This window comes from Lissotriton vulgaris, unplaced genomic scaffold (genome assembly GCF_964263255.1).
Source record: "Lissotriton vulgaris unplaced genomic scaffold, aLisVul1.2 SCAFFOLD_5167, whole genome shotgun sequence".
Classification (NCBI taxonomy): Eukaryota; Metazoa; Chordata; class Amphibia; order Caudata; family Salamandridae; genus Lissotriton; species Lissotriton vulgaris.
The window spans coordinates 46419-52517 of NW_028250682.1; the positions used below are offsets into that span (position 1 = coordinate 46419).

At 42.5% G+C, this 6099-nt stretch overlaps 1 pseudogene; it reads right to left on the minus strand.

Annotated features, from left to right (window-relative positions):
• Positions 1 to 578: 578 nt before the first annotated feature.
• LOC147663166 (casein kinase I pseudogene) lies at positions 579 to 2311 on the minus strand (annotated as a pseudogene).
• Positions 2312 to 6099: the final 3788 nt, after the last annotated feature.

A 6099-nucleotide genomic window follows, 5' to 3' on the forward strand; every position in this document is an offset into this window, starting at 1 on the left:
ATGACCGGCAATAAAACGGTTTTGCTTTCAGCTGTGCTAGAGTAGCTAATGCACTCAGCCTTGGACAATTTTGGTGCAAACATTGTCAAGTAAGACTAACCACGTAGCAAATATTCTGCACATCAGAACTGGGTAGGCTGGCCTCTTTGAAAACCTTTCAACAAATCCATTATTATGAAAACTGGCAAATCTATTCAGCCAGTACCTCAGACAATGGTGTTATCCGTATGAACTACCCACAAGGCGAGAGAATGGGGAAATACCCGCTGAAAGATTTACTACACCTGAAGGAAAGAAACGTAATGGGGAAGAAATTAAGCCAAATAAGCCATTCCCCAAGAAAACATACAAACATTTATTCAAATAAAAAAATGAAGGTAAAATGGGCATTAAATGAAAATAGTTTGCAAAGTAAAAAGGTTTCAAGTGGCCTTGAGAAAGTTTAAGAGGGTAGAGATTTGTCAAAGTGAAATTGACAAGGCATAAATTTACTTACAGAAACAGGTGTCTAGCTTTTAATGAACTTGTAAACAAATGAAAGTAAAACAAAAATCATAGATCATAGATGTGTACAGTGCCTACATATCCAAGCAACTTACATATAAGGTTCAGTTGTAAGGTGTTAACTAGAATTTGAGACAAGAGTTATATATTTTTCTTCCATATCAAGAACATTATAGCGTTAATGCAGTCCTAAATAGTCCAGTAGTCTGTTTCTCTCAAGTCTTTACTGTCAAGGCTGGCATTTCTGAACACAGAAAAGTAGCCAATGTTTCTTCGTACGCCTTAAAAACTGGAATCTTTGGTTGCTAACTATACCAGCTGGCTACTGTATGTGACAAAGAAGCCAACCTCGTTAAGAATGTTTTAAGTGTACTCTGCAAAAAGAAAAAAAAAACATTGGGGGTAAACAAAAAACGAGTATAACTGAGCCTTACCAACTGTTGCTGAAGACTGTTCATGCCATTCCTCCAAAATAATGACGTTTCTTAAGCAGTGTATAGTTCAAAAGGTTAACAAAAAAATTGGCAAATGCACAATTTTCTCCACCACTGTGTCAACCCTTTAGTAACTTTTTTCATTTGAAAAAAGAAAAATGTAATAGAAAACTGGACACCATGTTTCACTATCTCAGTAATATTCACAATTATTAACAGCAGCTACAAGTTGGGGCATGGCATCACCGGGCACCACTTCCAGACAGTTTATATCGCAATTAACTTCTTTACACCAAGTAATGGTTGTCCATAACAACTGGCAAGTGTACATATGAACTAACATTTCTAGGTTTGGGGAGTGAACGAGTCCTTCTCCAATATTCTCTGCTTTATTGGTTCCTTATGTGATCAGAACCCTGTGGGAGTTTGGGCTGGCTGGCCCTGCCCACAGGAAGATGCGGCCTGCTGTGCTGCCTTCTGCTTCAACATTGTCCAGTCAAAAGTGTAGTCCTACTGGGGATTCCGAGTTCTGAATAAAATACAAAATAGTTGCCGGAGGTACATGTAGTCTGGAGCCTCCTCAAATCTTAACCCTGACAGTAATTCAGGTACATAGCAAACTCTGCAGGAAATCCCTTGCATAAAACCTCAACAGGAGTAGACATCTTCTTTTCACTAATCTTTTCATATTTTTGTTTCTTTGTTACAGCCTTCAATCCTTACCAAGGTAGGCTGGTTCTGTTGACATATACCAGTGACTCCATGTCGTCTCGCCGGCTCTGTTCGATGCCAAGATGTGCGTTGATGCTGGCATATTGGGCAGTGCCAGTGAGGTTTTTGCCTTCTCGGTAAGGTATGTGTTGCCTCGTCCTGTTGTCTCTGTATTTTTTGTGCAGACCAAAGTTGATGAGGGATAACTTATTACAAAGACGCCCAATACCCATTAGGAAGTTATCTGGTTGTATGTCTCTGTGTACAAAATTCTTTGTATGCACATATTCAATTCTGCTGATCATCTGGTCAGCTAACATAAGGACAGTTTTCATTGTGAACCTCCGGGAACAAAAGTTAAACAGGTCCTCGAGGCTTGGGCCGAGCATATCCATTACGAGAACATTGTAGTCTTTCTCTTGGCCATACCACCGTATATGAGGCATGCCGACCCCTCCCTGCAGGATCTTGTATAGTTTGCTTTCATACAGCAACTGTGGGTGGCGAGCTTTCTGGGATTCCAGCTTCACAGCGACCTCCTCACCATTCGTAATGTTGATGGCTAGGTAAATGTCACCAAAAGAGCCAGAGCCGATCTTCCGCACTAACTTGTACTTCCCGCCGACGATGAACTCGGCCTTCGAAACGCTGCTGCTGGCCATAGTGGCAGAAGTAAATGAAGCAGCGTCTTTTAAAAATTACAAGAGTCAGAAGGGGACACCAAAGGATGCCTCGCAGAGTCCGCGGTGAGGGCGCGGTGGGCCCTCGCAGACCGGACGAGGTCACCCTGCGCCCTGTATAGCCACCGGAACGCGTTTCCCGCTGCCGTAGTCTGCATTCTCAGGGCAGCAGAGTGGCCTCGTTCTGCCTCGGCCCTGTGGCTGTGCGGCACCCCTTCACTGGGAATCCGCCGCCATCAAAAGGAGTAACTGTCTTTTTTACATATGCCCAAGATAAGCGTTAAAAGTAGAAAACAGCAAGTCCACTGGCCAGTCCATAGTGCAAAGTATGTACATGTTTGCATGAGAACCTCCAGAGGGAATGGGAATCCAAACTGACAAACAGCAAGGCCATTGGTAAGTCCATAGTTTAAAGTATGTGCCTGTGTGCATGAGAACCTGCACAGGGAATGGGCATCCAAAGTGACAAACAGCAAGGCCATTGGCCAGTCCATAGCTCAAAGTATGTACATATGTGCATAAGAAACTGCATAGGGAATGGGCATCCAAAGTGACAAACAGCAAGACCCTTGGTCATCCACAGTTCAAAGTATGTACATGTGTGCATAAGAAACTGCATAGGGAATGGGCTTCCAAAGTGACAAACAGCAAAGGCATTGGCAAGTCCATAGTTCAAAGTATGTACATGTGTGCATGAGAACCTGCACAGGGAATGGGTAACACCGTACACTGCCATGGGAATCACCACAGCTCTAGGGATTTATTTATTCACATATTTATTTTGAAAGTTTTATAGAGCGCAAACAAGACCCTTGCGTATATCAGAGCTCTTTACAAACAAAGAGGTTATATATACAACAAAAAGGTTACAAATACAGCAAATAAAGCAGACTGATCAGGAAGACAAAACATCTTGTGCAACGTAGAGCAAAAAGTGCACGACAATGAAGAACCAAAGAGTTAAGGCAATGGCAACTATGGTGCCTAGGTGGTCTAGTTAACCCTTGTCAAAAAGGAATTCAGGGGAAGGTGTGAGAGAGTTCCTCAGAGATTCATTAGTCTATGATCATGTGAATTTTGCCATGAAAAGCAATTTTACCTCCTCCTTGAAAGAAGCAGTGGAGGAAATAAGTCTGATTTCAGGAGGTAGTGCATTCCAAATCCTAGGCGCCATCCTTGAGAAGGATCGTTTATATGTTTTTTTCTTGTTGAATCGTTGTGGTTTCAGTTGAAGGTTTTCTGCACTTCTTGTGGATCTAGGGCCACCAGAGATTGTCAGTTTCTGTGTGAGGTATCTGGGAGCATTGCGCCTTATGCGTCATGCGCGCACTTTTTATGTGAATTCTGGCTTCAAATGGTAGCCAGTTCAAAGATTTTAAGCCTGGGGAGATGTGGGATCTTCTTTTCGAGCCAGTGATGAGTCTCGCTGCAGCATTAATGGAGGTTCTTAGGGGTGCTGATGACGCTTTAGGGAGGCCACAGAGAGCGACACTTCCATAATCCACCAAAGGGATAAGTAGAGCTTGAACTGCCATCTTAATATTAACATCTTGAAGTCATTAGCGGGCAAGAAGGGTTTCAGCTTCCTCAAAGTATTTATCTGGAAGTTTTCTACCTTTGTTGCATTGCTAATGTGTTTCTGCATATTGAGGTTGCAGTCAAGGGTTATACCTAATGATTTTGCTGAGTCCACAATGGTTGGTTGAACGTTGAATGCAGTAAAATGTTGGAAACAATCACGTATGGTGGAGACTTTGACGGGTGGGGCTATAAGGAGGAATTCAGTTTTTAAAGTGTCAATCTAAGATCCTTCTCTGCCAACCAAGTCTGGGTGTTCCCAAGTGTTGTGTTAAGCAGTTTAATGTCTTCAGGGGTGTTTATCTTAAGGTATAGTTGGGTATTGTCTGCATACATGTAATATTGCATGCTAGACACTTACAGCAGTTCGGTGAGTGATTCCATAAATAGATTAAACAGTGTCGGGGATAACGAGGACCCTTGCGGGACTCCTAACGTTACTGGAACAGGTTTGGACAGGGAGTTGTTGACCTTGAATTTTTGCGTCCGGTTTTGAAGAAAGGAGGTAAACCAGTTAAGCACTGATAGACCCATTTTGTGATTCAATATTTCTAACAAGTTCCCATGTTTGATCTTATCAAAGGCTGAGGAGAGGTCTAATAGGATGAGTAGGCAAGTATCATTCTGATCAAGTATTTGTAGAGGATCATCAATTATGTATGTCATAGCTGATTCCGTGCTGTGGCCTGCTCGGAAGCTTGATTGGTGTTTGTTAAGCAGGTCGAAATGATCAATGTGTTTTGTCAATTGATGGTGAGCACATTTTCCCAATGGCCAAGGTAGAAATATTGGAAATAGGGCGATAGTTGTTTAGGTCTGTAGGGTCAGCTGTGGGTTTCTTTAGGATGGGTGAAACCTGTCCCACTTTAAGGGTGTCCGGGATGCAACCGTGTTGAAGTTAACTGTTAATGATTTTGGTCCAGAGAGGCAGAAGCAATGGGGTTAAGTCTTTGACAGCGTTTGCGGGGAGAGGATCAGTGAGGTGATTGGCTGGCTTTAGGGTACTGAGCATCTTGCCTATAGCTTCTTTAGTGTAAGTTTCAAAGGAAGACCATGAAGCGTTGTTTTTTTAGGTCAAACTTTGCAGGGGTTTGGGGTGCCGAAGTTGGGATAAGGGGGGAAGTAGTGATGTGGTGATTAGCGTGTAAGCTTAGGTCATTGAGGAGATCTTTCTTGATGTTATCAGTCTTTGGATTAAAGAAGGTGGAGAATTCTTCACAAGTTGGTGGACAATCTGTGTCTTGTAATCATTGTGGTTCATCTTTAGATTGTGTTTTGATTAACTCAAACAGTTTTTTTGGCCAGTTTCTTGCTTGGTCTAGTTGGAGGATGAAGAAGTCTGCTTTTGTGTGTTTGATCTTTCTGTAGTATGCATTTCTTTTGTTCCTTAGAATTTTGAGGTGCTTAGCGTATGGGACTGATCTCCAATTACATTCTGAGGTTCTCAGAGAGCATCTTTCTTTGTTAAGTAGACCATTGTACCAGGGTTTTGAGACTTTCGAGGAGACTCTCTTTAGTTGAAGGGGAACAACCTCATTAACTATCAAGGTCATAGAGTTGAGGTAGTGCTTGGTGAGATCATGTACATTGGAGGAGCTGGCAGGGGGCAGAAGAAGATTGTAACAGGAGGAGGGTAATGTGGTAGGGTTGAGTTTTTTCAGGTCTCTTTTCCAAACCTTTGGTTTTGTGGATTGAACCAAATTAAGTTTCACTGATTCATTAATAAAAAAGGTGATGATATGATGGTCAGACCAAACACAGGGTTGGATCGAGTAAAGCTGAATGGAATAACCTTTGGAGATTATTAAATCCAAGACTGAGCCTTTATTGTGAGCTGGGCTGTTGCAAATTTGAGTGAGGTTTAGATCGTCGAGGACGTTTTTGAGACTAGTGACCACTGAGTTGCTTTGGTCATCCCAATGGAGATTGAAATCGCCAAGGAATATTTGGGTGTTTTTACGTCCGGAGTTCAATGTGACCATATCCATGATGTGTTCGGTGAAGGTGAGGTTGTCGCCAGGTGGATGATAGATGATGTGTAAAGAGCATAGTGGATTGCCGTTGCTGTTAATGTCGAGGCATATGTATTCACAGGAGGGGAATACTGGGGATATGACTCTGTTTACGGAGATGTTGCTACGATGTATACATGTGATTCCACCCCCTGTCTTACCACTCCTGTTCAATCTGAT